The sequence below is a fragment of the Peromyscus californicus genome, unplaced genomic scaffold (genome assembly GCF_007827085.1).
Source record: "Peromyscus californicus insignis strain IS unplaced genomic scaffold, ASM782708v3 Scaffold_8__1_contigs__length_139910024, whole genome shotgun sequence".
Lineage (NCBI taxonomy): Eukaryota > Metazoa > Chordata > Mammalia > Rodentia > Cricetidae > Peromyscus > Peromyscus californicus.
The window spans coordinates 105,533,444-105,555,129 of record NW_026294606.1 but is presented as its reverse complement, the minus strand read 5'-3'; the positions used below and the strand labels follow the sequence as shown (position 1 = coordinate 105,555,129).

The following is a 21,686-nucleotide window of genomic DNA, read 5'->3' as shown; positions in this document are numbered from 1 at the left end:
TCCTTCTCAAACAGTTCTTAGTAGAAGATAGAACAATGAGAAAAGCAGTGACTGTAGACTTTCAATACACTAAGGGCTCTCAGAGAACCTCCACTTTTGATTTCCCTCATCTAAGTATCAACTAGGCCCCACTCTTAGACAACCTTGTGATCTCTCTCTCTCTCTCTCTCTCTCTCTCTCTCTCTCTCTCTCTCTCTCTCTCTCTCTCTGAGACAGGGTCTCTCTGTGTAGCTCTGGCTGTTCTGGAACTCCCAGAGATCTGCCTGCTTCTGCATCCAGAGTACTGGTACTAAAGGTGTATGTCACCACGTTCAGTTAACCTTTTGATTTCTAATGGAAGCATCTTAATAATATCTTTGCCACTTTCGCCAGGCGGTGGTGGCACATGCCTTTAATCCCAGCACTCGGGAGGCAGAGGCAGGCAGATCTCTGTGAGTTTGAGGCCAGCCTGATCTACAAAGTGAGTTCCAGGAAAGGCGCAAAACTACACAGAGAAACCCTGTCTCGAAAAACCAAAAAAAAAAAAAAAAAAAAAAAAAAATCTTTGCCACTTTCTAGAGTGGCAAAGAAGAGAGCCCCTAAGATTACTCATCAGGTAAAGGCACTTGCCACCCAGGCTGAAACCTGAATTCCACCTCTGGGACCCATACAGTGGAAAAAAAATACTGACCCTGAAAGTCTCTCTCTTACTCCCAGATCTGTCCGTGATATGTGTGTGCACATGCAAACACAAAATAAACAAATACACACAATTTAAATTTTTTCTTTAAAAGAAAAAGAAATAAGAGATAGTGTGTGTAACCATGACTAACTGCTAGTGTACTGAAATCATGGCCTCCAGTCACCTGGCTTCTAATTCCAAAGAGGAAAGGAGAATCTAGTCCTTAGAAGTACCTAGGAATGAGTAGCAGAGCAATACAAGGTCAGACTCACTCATTAGCAAGGAGCAGCACAATGAGAAAGTATAGCCAGGCTGCATCTATTCTGGATCAAGAATCCTGACACAGCTTCCTCTCAGGATTCTCAAAACATATACACATTACCCTTCCCTGTACATTTATTTACGGATAGTCTCCTAGATCACACAAAGCAGGGAGGTAGTGAAGTTTGAGCTTCCAATGCCATCCTCTCCCCCCCACACACACACATCTTTCCTCCCCAGTTACCTGAGTAAGGTATGCAAGGCAAGGTGGGGCCCTTCCTGTGGCAACTTCCAAGGAAGTCTTAGTGGCACTCATAAGAGGTAAGCCAAAAAAGGAAATCTCTTTTTCAGTCTAAGTGTTTGTGGTATATAAGGAAATGGGTAACTCAAGAACTTAAAAATAAAAGAACCAAGCCATCTGGGGCTGGAAAGATGGCTGGGGCTAGAGAGATGGCTCAGCGGTTAAGAGCACTGGCTGCTCTTTCAGAGGACTGGGGTTCAATTCCCAGGACCTACATGGCAGCTCACAACTGTCTGTACTCCAGTTCCAGGGGATCCAACACCTTCACACAGATCATACAGATATACATGCAGGAAAAACACTAATTCACATAAAATAAATAAATTAATTTAAAAAAAATCAAGCCATCATCTTTTTTGTTGTTTTTGTTGTTGTTTGTTTGTTTGTTTGAGACAGGGTTTCTTTGTGTAATGGCCCTGGTTATCCTGGAACTCATTCTGTAGACCAGGCTGTCCTCAAGCTCACAGAGATCTGCCTGCCTCTGCCTCTCGAGCGCTGGGATTAAAGGTATAGGACACCACTGCCTAGTCAAGCCATCATCTTTTAAGAGTAAAAGAAAAGAGTAGAAGCCAAATATAAATACCAGATTCTAAGCACATAAAAGCATCAACAAACAGGCAGCTGAGGTGCTTGGAATACTTAAAACATCCAAAACACCATCCAAAGAGGCTAAGGTGTAACTTTATAATTGCCTTACAATGTCAATGTATTTAATGCCATTGAATTGTAATTTTAAAAGGTTAAAATGGCAATACTATGTAAAGTGAATTTTACCATAATGAAAAAAATTTCTATTGATGTGTATGTGCATGTGCACGTTCTTCATGTGCTTACATGTATGTGGAAGCCAGAGTTTACCATCAGGCATCTTCCCTAATCATTCTCCATCTTTTTGTTTGTTTGTTTGTTTGTTTTTTCAAGACAGGATTCCTCTGTGTAGCTTTGGTGCCTGTCCTACATCTCGCTCTGTAGACCAGGCTGGACTCGAACTCACAGAGATCCACCTGGCTCTGCCTCTCAGAGTGCTGGGATTAAAGGCGTGCGCCACCACTGCCTGGCCTTTTCTTTTTTTTTTTTTTTTTAAAGATAGTCTTTCACTGAACCTGGAGCTCACTAATTCAACTATATTGGTTGGTCAGTAAGCCACAGACAAGGATCTTCCTGTCTCCAGCTTCCCAGTTCTGAGATCACAGGTGTACGCTGCTGTGTAGATTTTTATGTGGATATTAGAGATCCAAACAAGTCCTTATGCTTGGACAGGAGGCATTTTTACCAACTGAGCCATTGCCCCACTCTCCAAAATTGAAGTAGCCGCACAGAGTTGCCTTAATTTGCCTATTTCCAAGTGGCTCGATAGTCACATTGTTTGTGTCATGACTTCACAAAGATCCTTTCCATGTATCTCTCATCTCAGAGTATTGCTCCTCCAGCACACTCCATGCACTAGACACCTGCTTCCTAATACTCCAGAGCCCCATACCACAGTCAGCCCTGCCGCTGCCTGGCATTCAACCCCGTAGTTAATGCCCTCTTTCCTTTCTCTCGTTATCTGTACCACTCACTGGATTTTGGAGGAGCAACTTTAATACCCAAACAGAATAGCAGAAAGGAATGCAAGGCTCAGACCCACCCATTTCCCTTTGAAACCAGCAACCTCATCATGTCGTACAGGTATCAAGAAAAGACACAGACTAGCACATAGAGCTAATTAATTTAGTCCACAGTGCTTAAAGCCGGTGGTGGGGAGGACCAGCATTTTATAGAGGGGCATCCATAGCACAAAGAAAACTTGTCTTGCTTATTTTAAGCACTATTTGGGACACAGAGTTCGATCCTTTGAGGTCAAAGACATGGCCCAATACACAGCTCAAAGCTGAACAGAACTGCTCAGCCCTTCCAAGAAACACATACTGACTGCCAGAAAGGGCCAGTTTCTAGGACCATCAGGAGCCATTGTGTGAGCCTGCTGGCAGGATTCCCATTAGATTACAACCTGCACATTTCCCCAGAAAAACAGCAGCCTAAATAATCAGCTTCCTGGCTTTATGTGGTAGAGGATGCCAAGAGCTGGTCTCTGTTCCCTTGATGTCTTTGCTGACCAAGCAGTAAACAACTCAACTAGTTTGTAGTCATCCACCCAAAACGCACAAGTGCAACACAGCCAGGAGGTTCCCTAACTTGGAAGGGAGTCACTTACCCTGTCCTATTGTGAGAGGTCTGAGCCTGTATCCCACACCACTTGTAGTTTCCTGAAACTAAGGTAAGAGCTTGTGTTTAGAGTATATTTGTTTCCTGAATAACCCTTGACAGCTTAAAGCTAGTGCAAACAGGGTAAATCAAGGATCCCACAGGAGGAGTTATGTTTGGCCACCAGCCAAAGTTCTGGTTCTACAATGTTCCATGGAGATGAAGGACCACTAAGACATCTATGCTCAAAACACAAGTTGCTTTTTAGGGAGCTAGGGGTGTAGTCCAGGGTACAGCACTTGCCTAAGCTACAGAGCCTTGGGTTTGATCTCCAGCACTATGAAAACAAACAAACTATTCGTTCATTCCTACAAGGGAAGCCTCTTCTCTCTCCAGCAGGAAGCCATCACCACATTCCTATAGGTCCTGTGCTCCCCAGCAGGAATGGCATTTCCTAGATAACGGCCTGAGAGCCTCTGCACAGACTCTTGCTCAATTTCACAATCTGATTGGATGAGTTAAGTGTAGAGTAGCCAGGGGAAGCTGACACCCATTCACATTGGGCACCATGCCACCTCTGGGTGTCAATGACATGCGGAGCAGCTCCACAGGAACCCAACTAGTAGACTCAAGTGAGGTCAAAGCTGAGTCAGGGTCCAAAGAAAATAGGCCCCAACTCTTCAAACACTAGATAACACTAAGTCTTTTCCAAAACAAGGGTACTCTGAAGCTACAAGAAGACCCAGGTCTCTGGGCTATATGTGGCAGGGCACTTGCCTAGGATGTCTAGGCACCTGGACTCAAGCCCCAGGCACTGGGTGGGGGAGGAGAGAAAGAAGTTTCACAGATGGGTGTGATGACACATGACTGTAATTCCCCAGCACTTGGAAGGAAGAGGCAGGTAGAATGTCAAAAGTCCAATGCCAGCCTGGACTACATAGCAAGTCAACCAGGGATGCATAAAGAGACCCTGTCTCACCTTTTTGTTCATAGATGTAGTTTCCCATCTTCTAGTGAGTTTTCAGGCCCTGAAGACTACCATCTAAGCACTCTGAGATAATCAAGGGCAAGAGCCACGAGGGCCCTCTGAATATACCAAAAAGTGCTGAGCTACACACATTTTGTTTTTGCAATACTGGGACTCCAGCCAAGGTCCTTTTGAGTACACTGAAAGTGCCAAGCAAGGACTGTACTGTTGAAATAAATCCCCAAATCCTCAACTATACACTTTAAGGGGTGAATCATATAAGATAATGAAATTACATATAAGCCAGGTAAGGTGGTACACACTTACAATCTAAGAATCAGGAGGCTGAGGCAGCTATATGAGTTCAGCCTGAGCTATAGCAAGGACCTTGCCTCAAACAAAATAAATTTTTAAATATTTAAAAATTATATCTGGGCCAGGCATGATGGCAGTTGTCTTTAATTCTAGCACTCAGGAAGCAGAAGCAGGAGGAGCTCTGTGAGTTCAAGGTCAGCCTGGTCTACATAGCAAGCTCCAAGACTACATAGATACTTTGTCTCAAAACGAAATAAAACAAAAACTACATCTCAATTATACTCAACAGAGAACAGAAAGAATCATAATACAATAAAGGCCATTACATAAGATAGTTAGAACTAACAAGACTGAAAGCTTATCCTCTAATACTGGGAGCACAATGCTCTCACTATTACCACTGCAATAGAATACTGAAAGTTCTAGACAAAGCACTAAAGACAAAAATTAAATATAAGAGGCTGACAGTGCACACCTTTAATCCCAGCACTCTGGAGGCAGAAGCAGGCAATCTCTGTGAGTTCAATACCAGCCTGGTCTACATAGCAAGTTCCAGGCCAGTTAGGGTTACACAGTGAGACTTTGTCTCAAACAAGCCAGGTACAGTGGCACATGCCTTTAATCTCAGCACTCAGGATGGAGAGGCAGGTAAATCTCTGAGTTCAAGGCCAGCCTGGTCTACAGAGTGAGTTCCAGGACAGCCAGGGATATATAGAGAGAGCCTGTCTCAAAAAAAACAAACAAAAAAAACCTGGGCAGTAGTGGTGCACACCTTTAAACCCAGCACTCAAGAGGCAGAGGCAGGAAGATTTCTTTGAGTTCCAGGACAGCCGGAGTTACAGAGAAACCTTGTCTTGAAAAAACAAAATAAATAATTTTTTTTTAAATATAGGACTAGCAAAAAATGGACATGAAGATCATCAAAACAGGGAGCCTAGAAACAAACCCTCATATCGTTAACTGATTACAACAAGGGTGCCACGACCACTCAGTGTAAAAATGAGTTTGTGTTTTTTAAACAAATCGTGAAGGGATATCTGGATAACCACAAGTAAAAGAATGATGTCAGTACCTTCTTCTGGAAAGTCTGAGATCTCACTCATGTCTTCCACAAGGATCGGCACATTGCTGGGGGAACAGGGTAGGGTCTACACTCAATCCCACCATCATCAGGTCAAGGTTGAACCAGAGAGCCAGAGTGTACTGACTTGAAGGGAGGGATTCCCTGAGGAAGTGAAAGCTGAGCTAAGGCTTGGAAAAGGAGGTAAGAGAAGCAAAAGAGAGCATGTGCCATGCAGCAGCAACAGAATATTCAGAGGCACATGAAGACAAGAAAGCAGACACAGGGTAGAGGAGGAACTGAAGGAAGTTCCGTGTGGCTGAGTTGTAGGCTGGGCAGACTAACAAAGAACCAAAGCTGGACAGGAAACAGGGTTGTGCACACAGCTACATGCTAACTTAAGGAGTCTGAACTTCATGGGAGGTCAATGGAAAGCCACAGAAGAGGTGTAGCAAGGCCACAACTGATCAGATAGTTAACACAGCCTGAAGAAGCAAACCCCCACACTACCAAAGTCATCCTAGTAAACCAATAGGGACGGAATGACATGGAAAACGCCACCACTCTTTAGAACATAGAGAATTTATTAGGTTGGGATGGAGCAGCACAACCAGTCACCAAAGCAAGGCCAATTTTGAAGCCAACATGCTCACCAAGAGGCATAGCTGCCACCCCCCAATTCTGTTCCAGCACTGACACTGCCACCAAGCACAAGCACCTGAATGAGAAACATTTGAAACTTCAAACAACAAATATACTGGACATGCTCAGATCAAATCTCATCTCTGCTCCCAAGTTCACCACCGGTCCGCTGGCATGTCTCTTGGCCTCTCAGGGCCTGCTTCATCAGCTGTTACCATGAATCCAGAGGCCTCAGGGCAGCCACTCACCAGAACGAGATGAAAAAGCACCTGGACTGGTGTTCGGAGCAAGCAGATGGATAACTGTGTACACGACCCACTCTGTCTAGTAGGTCACTGTAGGTTCTTCCAGCAGGAGAATCAGATAAATCAGGCTATTCTCAAAGGCCTGAACCTGGGACATCTAAAAAAAAATGCCTGTTTATTTGGGATTACCAGGGAGAAAGGACATGAAAATTTGCTCCTCGTTGGTAATAGGCCAGGCTATGGTAAGAACACTACCAGATACAGGCTGATTAACACAGCCTGTGAGGAAGGGAGACAGCAAAAACCCCACTCCCCTAAGAGGTGACAGAGGGATCCAACAGTTCGGCTGTCCTACCTCACTTGTTCATCGGGCTCTCTTTTCAGGCATCAGAAGACATGAGAGTGAATAATTTACTCCACAAGTAACTCAAGACAAACCTATCTGACTTGCTCTTTTTCTTCTACATGACAGCAAACAGAGAGGAAATAACATTTAACGAAGAAGTGAGACAGTCAGGAAGTACAGAGGGACAACAGACAAGTTCCTAATGGTAGCTGGGTCATGAGCTGGTTTCCAACTTCTCAGTTTCTGCTCCTCACTGCCAAGATCACAATGCAAGCTGAAGCTACAAGAGACACTGTCCCCATTGTGGCTTTGCACTGCAGGACCAAGACTGGTAGAGACCCACCACCGACTTGGAGAAGGGGCAGCCACAGCTACAGGTGGACAGGAGAGGCCTTTAGCTAACTACACTCAAATTATGTCTACCCAGAAGCTCCTACCCCTACCCCATAGACAAAGGGGGTCAAACTGAGGCTCAGAAAATGACTGCCTTCAGAATAGCATGGCAGCTCCCGGGGCCCAGCTCCTACCACTCATCCCTGCCCTCTCTGCCACAGAAGCAACAATGTGCTGACACTGGTCACGTAGAGAGGTGCAAGCACACTTGTCACCTTGGACTCTTCCCCTTTGTTTTCCATATTTCCTACAACTAACATCAATTACTTTGTTGATGGTAGGCTTGATTTCCTCTTTTCTTTCTCTCTTTCTTTCTGAGACAAAATCTCACATAGTGAGGTTGGCCTTGAACTTCTGATTCTCCTGTTTCTACCTCCCAAGTGCGATGATTATAGGCATGGACCACCACACTCAGTTTATGTGGTGCTAGGGATCAAACCCAGGGTTTTGACATGTTAGGCAAACAGTCTATCAACTGAGTTCCATCCCTAAGCCTTGGAATCACTTTTATAATTGTGCAAAAATGACATTTAGAAGTCAGCTATAACCACCTCTCTGGATCATCCCAGTGCAGCACTTCAGTGACAAAAGACAGACTAGGAACTTGGCTTCCATTGTTAGCTCCTCAGTACACCGAACTCCCCGAACCTTGACAGGAGGCTCAGCGTGCATTGGAAAAAACAGCAGAAACAGTCAAAATCCCTGACAGGCAGTGGAGCTGGAACCCAGGCTCAAATGGCATCCTGTGGTTCCACCCCAAGTACAACCCAGAGCTCACTCTCAGGAGACGCTGCTACATGAGTCAGGCTCAGTACAGCTCCAAAAGAGTTTTTCCTGACCAGCCATGCTTGGTGATATCAGAGGACAGGACCTTAGAAACGAGACCACTTGACTCTCATACCCTCCAGTTTTGAACAAGGCTAGAGGGAGGACACAACACCTTCATGGTTTTTTCCTAATAGAGTTGGGCACACCCTTCTACACAGGGAACCCTTTAGAAACAAATCTAATGCTCCCTCTTTCTACACAGGGAACCCTTTAGAAACAAATCTAATGCTCCCTCTTTCTACACAGGGAACCCTTTAGAAACAAATCTAATGCTCCCTCTTCTTAGTTCTGGAAGGGAAACATCAGAAGAATTTATTTTGGTTTTTTGAGACACGCTTTCTATGCGTAGCCCTGGCTGTCCTAGAACTCGCTCTATAGACCAGACTGGCCTTGAACTCACAGAAATTTGCCTGCCTCTGCCTCCCGAGGAATTAAAGGCATGTGTCACCACCCAGGCTGGCCTCAAACTCGTGATCCTCCTGCCTCTGCCTCCTTCAGCAAATCCTACTGGCACCACCAAATCAGCTTTTTTTTTAATTTATTGTATTTATTTACTAATTTTGGGTGTGCACTTGGCCATAAAGCACATGTGGAGGTCAGAGTACAGCTTAGATGAGCCAGTTCTCTCCTTCCATCAGGTGAGTCCCAGGGGTCAAACTTAGGTCATCAAGTTTGGTGGCAAGCACCTCTACCTGCTGAACTACCCTGCCAGACTCTGAGCAATTTTAAAGTGACAGGAAGTCAGGTATGGTGTATGCTTCTAATCCCAGCACTTTGGAAGCTGCTGCCGGAGGGTGGGACTTCACGGCCAGCCTTTTTAGCTATCCTTCACACTCACGGCCAGCCTTTTTAGCTATCCTTCACACTCACGGCCAGCCTTTTTAGCTATCCTTCACACGCACAGGCAGTCTGGGTTAAGGTGAGAATAAAAGCAGAGTGACAGGGACCTTCTCGGTGGCCTTTAGACATAACACCCCAACTCGGAAAGGCTGGTCGGTCTCATAGACTCCACCCTAACTCTGGATCACAGACCTTGGGTTTCAACCCACATCTCAGGTTCCCTATCAGAAAAGGAGAAGTTAGACTAAAGGGCTCCTCCGCTCCTTCCCAGCTCTGACCTTAGCCAATTTAATTCTTAGCAGAATAATGTCAGTAACGGCTGTGTGCTATTACAAATGTACCATACCCAGATGCAAACCCAAGATGAAATACATCTTAGAAGAGCAATTAAAAAGTCAACTAAGCCGGGCGGTGGTGGCGCACGCCTTTAATCCTAGCACTCGGGAGGCAGAGGCAGGCGGACCTCTGTGAGTTCGAGGCCAGCCTGGTCTACAGCGCGAGATCCAGGAAAGGCGCAAAGCTACACAGAGAAACCCTGTCTCGAAAAACCAAAAAAAAAAAAAAAAAAAATAAGTCAACTAAGGGTGCAGGCAAGATGGCTAAGTGGGTGCCAGCAATTCCCACACAAAGCTGACGACCTGAGTTCAATCTACGGGTTCTGTGGTGGAAGGAGAGAACTGCCCCCTGAAAACTGTCCTCTGACCTCCAGACCTATGCCACTGCACATGCATGCCCACAGACACACGCATATGCACTCACTGCAAAAATAATAAAATACTAGCAGGATGTTGTGACCCATGCCAGTAATTCCAGCCCTCAAGGTGCAGATGCAGAAGGATCAGGAACTCAAGGCCAGCCTGTGCTACAAGAGTGAGTCTACATATAGTGTACCTACCAGGCAGGTGCTATGGCATCAGACAGTCTCAGATTTAAAAAAAAAAAAAAGAGCCAGGAAGTGGTGGTGCACACCTTTAGTCCCAGCACTCAGGAGGCAGAGGCAGGCAGATCTCTGTGAGTTTGAGGCCAGCCTGGTCTACAAAATGAGTTCCAGGAGAGCCAGGGCTACACAGAAAAACCCTGTCTTGAAAAAAAACAAAACAAACAAACAAAACCTATATAATTCAAACAAAAAGACAAACCAACTACAAAATAGGCAAAGGACTATATAGCTGTTTCCTTTTGTATAATTTCTATTTTGTATATTATTACTGTATGTATGAATGCAGGGGCGTGTGGGCCATGGAACATGTAATCACACTGAAACAGAGGACAGTTCTAAAGGGCTGGTTCTCTCCTTCCACCATGGGTTTGGGGGATCAAACTCAGGTTGTCAGGCTTATACAGCAAGTGCTTTCACCCACTGAGCCACCTCACCAGTCCTATAGACATTTGTTGAAAGATTTATAAAACAGCTGGTGCTGAGGATGTACCTAAGTTGGCAGTACTGGGTCTGAGCTCCAGAATAGCATAAATTGAGCAGGGCAGCACAGCCTAAAGTCCTAGCACCCAGAAGGTGGAAACAAGATCAGAAGTTCAAGATCATCATCCTTGGAATAGTCTAGGATACAAAAAAACTGGTATAGTTTAAAAAAAAAAAAAAAAAAAGAGCCGGGTGGTGGTGGTGCACACCTTTAATACCAGCACTCAGGAGGCAGAGGCAGGCAGATCTCTGTGAGTTCGAGGCCAGCCTGGTCTCCAAAGCAAGTTCCAGGAAAGGCGCAAAGCTACACAGAGAAACCCTGTCTCGAAAAACCAAAAAAAAAAAAAAAAAAAAAAAAAAAAGAAAGGAAAGGAAGGAAGGAAGGGAGCTATTTACAATAAGTACATGAAAAGATAAAAGATGTTCAACATCATTATGCATGCAACCAAACAGGTGTGTCCATCAGTAGCTGAACAAAATGTCTTTCTGTATGTATGCCTAGCTATCTAACTAGCTGGCTACACTGTGGGAAATTACTCAGTCATAAAAGGATGAAGCTCAGATACATGCCACAACACACATCTTGAAACCACTTTTACACAAAACAAGTCTGACACCATAAGACTAATATGTAGGATTTCATTTATACAAAATTATCTAAAATAGGTAAATTCATAAACATAGAATGTAATCAGGGAAGAAGAGCGTATTGTTGAGTTTTGTTGGTTTGAGAGAGGGTCTCACTTCATAGTCCTGGCTGGCCCTGAACTCAAATTTATCCACCTGTTTCTGCCTCTTGAGTGCTGGGAGGTGTGTGCTACCACACTCAGATTGGAAGTAATTATTATTTAATGGGATAATAGAAATCTTAGAAATAGACAATAGCAATGGCTACCCAACATTGTGACCCTAAGTAATACCACCGAATTACACATTTATAGACTATAAACAAGACAGGCACAGTGGCACACGCCTTTAATCCCAACACTCAGAAGGCAGACAGGCTGATCTCTGTGAGTTCAAGGTCAGCCTAGTCTACAGAGTAAGTTCTAGGATAACCAAAGCTACATAGTGAGACCGTTCTGAAAGAAAGAAAAAAACTAGCCATGCTTGGTGGTTCGTGCCTTTAGTCCCAGAATTCAGGATGCACAGGCAGACAGATCTGAGTTTGAGTCCCTCTGGTCTACAGAGGTAGCTCTAGGATAGCCAGGGCTACACAGAGAAACCATGTCAAAAGGAAAGAAAGAAAGAGGGAAAAACAGAAAGACAGACAGAAAGAAGCTAAAAAGCAAAGTAGATAAACAGCACATTTTATGTTGAAGGTCTTTAGCACACAGTCACAGTCACACCCTTATAGTTAAGCCAGACAGCATGAGCCTCAGCTGGCTTTTCCAGATAAGACAAGGAAGGGCCCTGGCTCAGAGCTCAATGGAAAGCATCAGAGCAGCCTGTACTCTGGCCTTTTGCCAGAAATAAGAAGACCCTCTCTGCTCACACAGAGCAAATGAGAATAGTGAAAAACACAGACCCAGCTCTTTTCACTGTCTCTCAATTTCTTCTTAGAGGGAAGGGGGGGGGGTGTTTGTTTGTTTGTTTGTTTGTTTGTTTGTTTTGGTTGTGGTTTTAGGAGACAGGGCTTCTCTGTGCAGCCCTAGCTGTCCTGGAACTTGCTATGTAGGCCAGACTGACCTTGAACTCAGAGATCTCACCTGCCTCTGCTGGGATGAAAGGAGGTAGATCTTATGGGCACTTTAAATAATGACTATAAGGTACAGGAACCGATGTATCTGGCGACAGGACTGCAGGACTGCAGACTTCAAAGTTCTGTTAACAGGACCACTCTGGTAGGAAGTGCTGCACAGAAGACACAGAAGGCCCAAGCCTCGGCGCTGAGATGCTCTGGGTAGCTGTGGGAGACTAGGAGCCCACCTTCTCCAATAAAGAGAAAGGCCTGGCTTCAAGAAGCACACCTTTACTCCCACTACTGGGGAGGCAAGGCAGGTGGATCTCTGAATTCAAGGTCAGTATGGTCTACAGAGTGCAGGGGTACACAGAGCACAGAGAAACTGTCTTGAAAAACAAAAACAAACAAACAAACAAACAAAGTCCCAGCTCCCCAAGGAGCTCCAAGGATCTCACCTAGAAATTTCATCTTGATGTCTAACATTTCAGTCATAGCTCATCAGGCTGACAATCTTGCTTCTATCAGAATCTGCCCCAGATAAAAGGAATCAACGGCTTCAATAACAGAGAAGACTCTAGAGCAGTGGCCACAAATGGTCCCTGGAAGACCATTCAGTCAAAACACCAACTGACATTTAGGTCTGAAAGAAGAGCTAATATTTGGCACTGGGGATTTTATTTCACAGCCTGATGAGCCCACTTAAAACCACAGACCATCATGGCACCAACTACTATGTGTATTTTGTTCCTTCAGCAACCATAGCCATTGCCAGGAAGCCATGCAGCTCACTTAGAGCTGAGGGGCATGGCAGGCCCCAGCACTATTCAGGAAAAAACAATCCAAAAGGCAAAAGGCCTCAGTCAGGATGTGCTCCACTCCATAGAGAAAGGTGGTTCAGAGTACAGATAATCCCAGCTTATTCAGGTATGGGCTCCTTCTCTAAATGGCTGACACTCTTAAGTGGTGGCGCAGTGAGGCAAGTGGATCTCTAAATTCAAGGCCAGCATGGTCTACAAAGCAAGTTCCAGAACATCGGAGGGCTGTTACAAAGAGAACCCCTGTTTCAAAAAAAGTAACTATAACCAACTTTCTACTCTGTAAGTGGGATATGACTGTTAGTGAGATGTAACCAATTATTTTCAGCAAGCTGCCTCCTCTGCTGCTTCTTGGTCAACTCCACCTTGGCACTGTCCTGTAGAAGAGAAAAGCTGAGCCCTCAGACCATCTGGACACAACTACCCTTTCTCTGGCGTCCACTTCTCATCTTCCAATCACCTGTGCCCTGAGGCTGCTGGATTTCATCTCACGTTAAAACTGTGACCAAAAAATTTCAACTCCCTGCTATACTATGAATTGAAAAAAATTCTGGGGCTCTATCTGGACTAGAATGAATGCTTGTTATCAGTGTTTGCCCTGGAAGCTGAGGGTGTGAGGGTGTGTTGAAGCCCTGACATTTGTCATTCCTGACTGTCGTGGTTAGGGTTATCACTGCTCTGATGAAACACCAAGACCAAAGCAACTTGGGGAGGAAAGTTTTTATTCAGCTTATGCTCCCAAATCACTGTTCATCACTGAAGAAAGAACAGGAACTCAAACCAAGGAGGAACCTCAGAGGCAGGAGCTGACACAGAGGCCATGGAGGGGTGGTGCTTACAGGCTGGCTCCCCATGGCTTGCTCAGTCTTCTTTTTTTATGGAACTCAGGACCACCTGCCCAGGGATGGCTCCCCCACAACGGGCTGGACCCTCCCCTATCAATCACTATTTAAGGCTCTACAGGCTTACCTCTTCTGGAGGCATTTTCTCAACTGAAGTTTCCTCCTCTCTGGTGACTCTAACTTGTGTCAAGTTGATATAAAACTAGCCAGCACACTGCTCTAAAGTAGTTTCCTGAAATCTCAAGACACCTTCTAAGACAAGAAGAGAGGCAGGAGAGGGATAGGAAGAACTTTCTTGGCCCCTCCCAAATTCCTACACAGTCCAGGGCACCTTGTTCTAACACCTTGGTGACAAAAGGACTAGTCACTGCTCTATCACCAAGTCCTCCAGTCCTCCTTCTAAGTCAGCCATGACTTCACATTTTGGTCACAACCAAAACACTGGCAATCTTGGAGTTATGAAGACATTTTATATGGATTCTGAGAGGCAGAGAGACATTCTTGCACTGAAATATCTTCTCTCAGAGTTGAGCCTTCTTGTCAACTTGATCCCTGACCACACAGAGACCTCCTTCAGGACTCTACTCTTTTCCAGTGGTCTGCTAAATTCATGCTCTCTGCTCAGCCTGACAAACCCTGGCTTCCCCTCTAGCTGGGATTCTCCCCTTCGTACTGACTCATCTATAGAATAAACCAAGCATTCCGAAAATAAAGGGGCAACAGGGGCACAAGGAGGAGAGTCTAGGAATTTATCCTAGAACTTCTCCAGGGGCTGACCCTTGACCTAGGAAGATTCAACTTATAAAGAATCCATGGGGCCAGAATATGGTGCTGTGTGCCTTTAACTCCAGCATTCTAGAGGCAGAAGCAGATAGATCTCTATGAGTTTGAGGTCAGCCTGGTCTACACAGCTTGGTCTAAGCCAGCCAAGGCCACATAGTGAGACCTTGTCTCCAAAAAAACAAAAGAGAACACAAACAAACAAAAAACCAACCACTACCACCACCACCCCTGAGGCAGTGAGATGGCTCAGTGTGTAAAGAAGCTTGCTGCAAAGCCTGATGATCTGAGTTCCATCCCCAGGACTCACATGATAGAAGAGAACCTATTCTTATAAGTTGTCCTCCAACCTTGACATATGTGGTGTAATGCATTACACAAATACACAGACACACACACACACACACACACACACACACACACACACACACGAAAATAAAACAAACAGTAACTTACAAAATTCAAGAGGCACAAGGTTGTAGTCGGATTTTTCTTTGGGCCACCACCTCATAAATAACAACAGGGAGACTTATTAATTATGAAAGCTTGGCCTTACTTTATGTTTGTTTTTAACTAGTTCTTATAACTTAAAATTAACCTGCTTATATTAATCTACATTTTACCATGTGGCTTTTTACTTTTCTTTCATTCTGTATGTCTAACTCCCCAAGTCTCCATGGCATCTCCTGTGTGCCTTGATTATCCTCTTCCTCTCTCTGCCTGGAAGTCCCACCTAGACCTCCTGCCTAGTTATTGGCCGTTCATCTTTTTATTACACCAATCACAGCAATACCTTCACACAGTGTACAAATATCCCACAACACAGGGTAGTGGTGGCTCATGCTTTTCATCCCAGTATTTGAGAGGAAGAAGCAGGCAGATCTCTGGGTTTGAATCCAGCCTGGTCTACAGAGCAAGTTCCAAGACACAGAGAAACCTTGTCTCAGAAAAACAAAAACAAAACTCCAGAGTCAGAAAGATGGATCGGTGGGTAAAGGTATTCGCTGTCAAAACTGAAGACCCAAATTCAATCCCAAGATCCACCTGGGAAAGGACGGGACCAACTCCTGTAGGTTGGCCTCTGACATCCACATGTGTACCAAGGCACATGGGTAGCCTCCCCAAGAAAATAACAATTTTTTAATTTAAAGAAGAGTGACCAGCTGGGCAGTGGTGGTGCACACCTTTAATCCCAGCACTCAGGAGGCAGAGCCAGGTGGATCTCTGTGAGTTCTAGGCCAGCCTGGTCTACAGAGTGAGTTCCAGGACAGCCAGGGATACACAGAGAAACCCTGTCTCAAAAAACAAAAACAAAACAAAAAACAAAAACAAAAAAAGTGACTATACTCCCTATTCTGAACTCACAGATAGAGGTAGATGGCAATTTGAAATGAGTAGGGAGTCCCCACCAAGAAAGTAGATTCCAGCTTTCTTAACCCATGCCAGAGCTACACCTCAAGATGCCCAAACTAGTTTTCGCCCACAATACAGGTAAGTCATACATCACCCCAGGAGGCTCCATAGCCCAAGTGTTCCATATCTCCAGACACAGCACAGGGTTTGTATCTGAGCAAGGACACAGCCTAAAGCTCAGCAGTCACCTGTAAGTCTACCAGCTTTGGGGCAGTCAGGAGGACAGGACACCATTACCGCTAGCACCTACCTTGAGCAAGGATAGCACCTACTCCTCAGGGCAGACAGGGGAAGGCATTAGCCAGTCCACAGAAAGCACAAGCTTCAACAGCACCGAACAATGCACAGAGACCAGCATGAGGGGAGGGTGTCCTGCATGAGAGGCCCACCACAGGCTGTCTCTAGATCTGGTAGTTTTTGAGACCAAAAAGGTAACAGGTAAGATCTTTACAATAGAGTGACTCTCAGTTTCCATGGAAATTATTCTGGGTGATCCTAACTCATGAGAGGGAAATGGCTGGGCATAAAACACAGGATGTCTTTGGAAGAAGAGCTGGCAAAACCAAACCATCAGACAATCACAGCATAAGCAGAGTCACTCTCCCTCTGAAAGGACCACACTATGAGAAAATCATGCTCTGGGTGAAGGATAAACCACTGGCCCACACAGACCAGACTCTGGAGCAGAGGTCTGGTAGACCAGACTGGCAGTGTCTTCTGCCCTAGCCAGAGTCTGTACACACAACTGTCCTCAAAACAAAGTCTGAAATTTTGGCCACAATACACAAGGGGTTTTCCATCTGGCCTCTACTTACCCAGTTTGGGCCTTTTTTTTTTTTTTTTTTTCCCCAAACAAACATGGTCTCCCTGTGTAGCCCCAGGCTAGCCTTGAAGCCAAGCTGGGTTCAAGTTTTCAATCTTCCTGCCTCTGCCATGTGAGTGTTAGGATTACAAGCCTAAATCACCATAGCCAGGCCAGCCTATACATCTTTTTGTGTGTCTTGTGCTTCTCACTTTATTTATCTTGAGCATTCCAGCTGCTCTTTCCACTTTTCCTCACCATCTCTTCTATGAAGCGTCCCCTAAACTCAGAGGTGTAGAAGGAAATCTAATCTCTGGGCCAACCCAGATACCATGGGTCTATACCATGGGTCTATATCATGACCTAACAACTTCTATGCCCCATGAGGTCACACACAGGGTTGTATCTCTCTTGTCTCTACACAGGCCTTGTGTCTGTGCTCCTGGAGCCCACACCAAGGACAAAACAATCAATGTTCATCCTGGTGTATGGCGTGAATGGGTAGGTGTACCGCTATGTGACCATGTAATAAGAGTTGGTTGACTGTAACCAAAGATCCCTAATTCAGGGCCCTCGCTGAAGAGAACTCCACCTCTCCCTACACTACCTAGTGCTCTAGCCTAAGTTTGCCCTTCTTGGGTAGAGTCACCCATCACATGTCAGGAGGCCTCTGCCACTAGGATGATGTTACAATCTATTTTGAGGGTCGCACTGAAGCATCTGTCAGCCAGGACAGCCACACCCTCCATGTGTCATCACTAAAAGCTGGGGACACCCACAGGTCCATAAAACCTGCCTACTTAACTTTCTGCAAAGATCAATCCAGATGCCCCTTATCTCCTGGGGGCACCCCTGGCAGGGCTTGAGACATCTCCTCATCCTATGAGACCTGCTCCCAAGGTTCACAGTTCTGATGACTTGAAAATCCAGCTGAAGCCCATCAGTCTATGCCAAGCTCTTAGCTCCTTCTACAGAGTCCTCCCTCCTAAATGGGAAGAGTCCCAAAAGCCCCCGCGCCCGGGCATGGAGCTAATTACCCACAAGACTCATCGATCCACAAGTAGTACCTCCTGGAACTCCTACCCATCCCCCACTGCAGTGCCCAAGCTTTGCCTCCTCTTATGAAGGGCCCTTCTCAGACCCACTCTCTACTGAGGAGGCCACAGGAGCCTGAGCATGAGGCTCATCTTCTGCTGTCTTTGCTTCTGCTCTCTTGTAGCCAGCACATCAGGATGAAGGGGAAAAAAAAGAAAGAAAGAAAGAAAGAAAGAAAGAAAGAAAGAAAGAAAGAAAGAAAGAAAGAAAAGAAAAAGAAAAAGAAAAAGAAAAACTCCATAAACCCTTGAAATAAACCTTTCTGTGGCACTTGGGAGTCTTAGGAAGCAAGACTGACACTTGTTTGAGGCTGAGCTACAAAGCAAAACTGTCTCAAAAGAACCCCAACCCTGGGTTCGGTCCTCAGCTGGGGGGGGAGGAAGAACCCCAACCCAAAGCAAAGAAACAAAAGCCTTCTGTGAGGGGGCTAGAGAAAGAGCTCAGCCGACAAAAGCATGGATGTTCTTCCAGAGGACCAGAGTTTGATTCCCAGCACCCATGTTAGGCAGGTTACAGCTACCTGTATGTAATTCCAGGTCCAGGGGATCTGTCATCATATTCTGGCTACCTCAAATACTGTGCTCACATGCACATACCCAAACACACACACACACACACACACACACACACGCATGTAACTAAAAATAAAAAAATAAAATTACTTACAAAAACTTTCTGTACAACCAAACCGGACTAGCTTAGTGTTTTCTACAAAACACTAAGGCACTTCTGATGAACCATGACAACAACAAATGTATTTAAAAATACCTTAGGAACACACAACTCTACAGAAAAACAGAATTACACAGTCGATGGAAAAATAAGTCAGTCGAGGCCAGCACAGAGCATGCCCTGCTTCTCTAGCCTCAGTTAGCACATGTCAGCCCTGTCCCCTAACATTGTGACCCTGTACAGCTCCAACAGGGTGTTCCTTCACACTAGCCCAGAGAAGGAATGCAATAGCAGTCACAATGGGAAAAGTCAGCAGCGGCTCAGACACGTGTCTGGGATCAGACAAGGACATCGGACAGGTTAGGTCATTCTATTCCACATCTTAAGCCCTGCAGCCAGGGCAGGCCACCAAACATCTCAGGGACTCACCCGCAAAACAAGTCCATCATCGTTTGCTCCAGTCATTTTCTAGAGATGCTCTGAGGCTCAAATGAGACAACATAGAAAGGCTACAAAGTCAATAGCTATAGGTAATGCTTGGGCCATCAACGAGACCTGGATCAGAAATGCATTTCCAACATTGATGCAGAAGAGTCAATGTTTGCCTGTCCTACAACTGCTGTTGGCTTCCTCAAAAACCAAACCTGAACTATACCATGTGGTTCATACCAACAACTGGCTACACCTCAGCCACAAGAAGCCTTTCAGGGACTCCAGAAAGTGGCTGTGGGGAGCCAGTCACATGCTCACTCACCATTTTACTGCTTTATCTGTCAACTGAAGCAAGCCACTCAGACACACATGACATTTATAAAACTCAAGTTTCCAGACCAACTCAACAACTGTATTCACCATATGTAAAAATATGGAGAACAGGGCACAAGAATGTAACACAGTTGGCAGAGTGCTTCCCAGTGTGGTTCAATTCCCAGCATTGTATCAACCAAGTAGGGTAGCATATATCTGTAATCCTAGCACTGAGGAGGTGAAGGCTAGAGGATCATGAGTTCAAGATCATCCTTTGGCCACATAAGAAATTATAAGCCAGCCTGCGCCACATAAAACTTTGTTATTTAAAGAGGGGAAAAAAGGGGTTGGGGACTTAGCTCAGTGGTAGAGCGCTTGCCTAGCAAGCACAAGGCCCTGGGTTTGGTCCTCAACTCCAGAAAATAAAAAAAATAAATAAAAATAAAAAGAGGGAAAAAAATTCTGAGGGAAGAAGTCAGAGAAAGGTCCTCTTCATTTTGCTGAGACAGGGTCTCATTATGCAGTCCTGGTTGGTCTGGGACTTGCCATGTAGACCAGTCTGACTTTAAACTCAGAGAGATTCACCTGCCTCAGCCTCCAGAGTCCTGTGATTAAAGGCATGCACCACCATGCCTGGCTTTCACTTTAAAAAAAATAATAATTTATTCATTTTTATTTCATGTGCATTAGTGTATTGCCTGCAGGTGTGTCTAAGCCTGATCTTGGAGTTACAGACAGTTGTGAGCTGCCATATGGGTGCTGGGAATTGAACCCCGGTCCTCTGGAAGAGCAGTCAGTGCTCTTAACCACTAAACCATCCCTCCAGCCCCTGGCTTTCACTTTTTTTTAGACTTGTAGACAACATCACAGTCATACAGTCTAACACACAGCTTTCTTCTCAAGAGCCACTGAAATCTAAAATACAAGCTGAAAGAATCCAGATCTCTAGGTTTAAACACTCTCCTCCTAAAAAGTTGTTCTTGTTCTTACTAGCTCACCCTTATCTATGAAAAAGGGCTACAGAGAAAAGACATTTTCCTCCCTACAAGTTTAAAAAGTAAGTCCCTCAGTCTCTTGGCAGTATCAGAGTCCAACACCAACACTGTAACTGTATTTGAGGTGTTTGTTTTAAGAAGTCATTCTCATCGATACTGGTTTAACCTTAACATTAGATATGTTTTATCAGATGGTAGAAAGAAATATTAAAAAGTTTTAAGTCTTCCAATAAACGTAAGTTTCCTATCTCTAAATGAAGCAGATGGGAATGAAACTTAAAGATGCAACAGCTTGCTGGACGGTGGCACACGTCTTTAATCCCAGCACACGGGAGGCAGAGCCAGGAGGATCTCTGTGAGTTCGAGGCCAGCCTGGTCTACAGAGCGAGATCCAGGACAGCACTAAAGCTACACAGAGAAACCCTGTCTTGAAAAACCAAAAAGATGCAACAGCTTCCCATGATTAAAATTCTAAAGTCAGCCAGGCAGTGGTGGCGTACACCTTTAATCCCAGCACTTGGGAGGCAGAGCCAGGCAGATCTTTGTGAGTTCGAGGCCAGCCTGGTCTACAGAGTAAGTTCCAGGACACCCAGGACTGTTTCACAGAGAAACCCTGTCTTGGGAAAAAAAAAAAAATTCTAAAGTCACTGAATTTTAAGGTTAAAGGCAGTTTCAATGCTGACTGAACTTCCCAGAGTGACGATGAAGAGACAAGCCCCAGGATCTACCCAAGCCCACAGGGTCCTCCTTGGCTGGGAAGTCACAAAGGCACTGAGAAAGCAGGGAGATTTGGATTCCAACAGTCCTGCCCCTTTTTGTTTTTTGTTTTAAAACAGGGTCTGACTAAACGGTCCTAGCTGGCCTAGAACTCACTCTGTAGACCAAGTGGTCTTGAATTCACAAGAGGTATGCCTGCTTCTTCCTCCGAGTGCTGGGATTAAAGGCCTGCATTATCACACTCAGTTCAGGCTCAGCTTCTAAACCTGGCATTTTGGAAACAACACAAGTGAGACAGTTAGGAGAGAAAAATTATCCTAAATGCCCAAAAACACACACTCAGGTCCACATGAATGTCACTGGCAGGGTTTGCAAACTTCCCATAACAAACCTAAGGTCTGATTAAGAAAGCTTGTCCTGGGGGCTGGAGAGATGGCTCAGTGGTTAAGAACACTGGCTGCTCTGCCAGAAGACCCTGGTTCAATTCCCAGCACCCACATGGCAGCTCACAAGTGTCTGTAACTCAAGTTTCAGGGGATCCAGAATCTTCACACAAACATACATGCAGTCAAAACACCAATGCATGTAAAATAAAAATAAGTAATTTATTTTAAAAAAAAGAAAGGACGAAAGCTTGTCTCAGGATAGTTAAAGTCAC

General features: G+C 45.1%; 1 protein-coding gene across 1 annotated transcript in view; it reads right to left on the bottom strand.

Moving 5' to 3' along the window:
* The window catches only part of Ranbp10 (RAN binding protein 10), a 62,080-nt gene that overhangs the window by 38,514 nt on the left and 1,880 nt on the right, over positions 1-21,686 (bottom strand). The window lies entirely within an intron of this gene.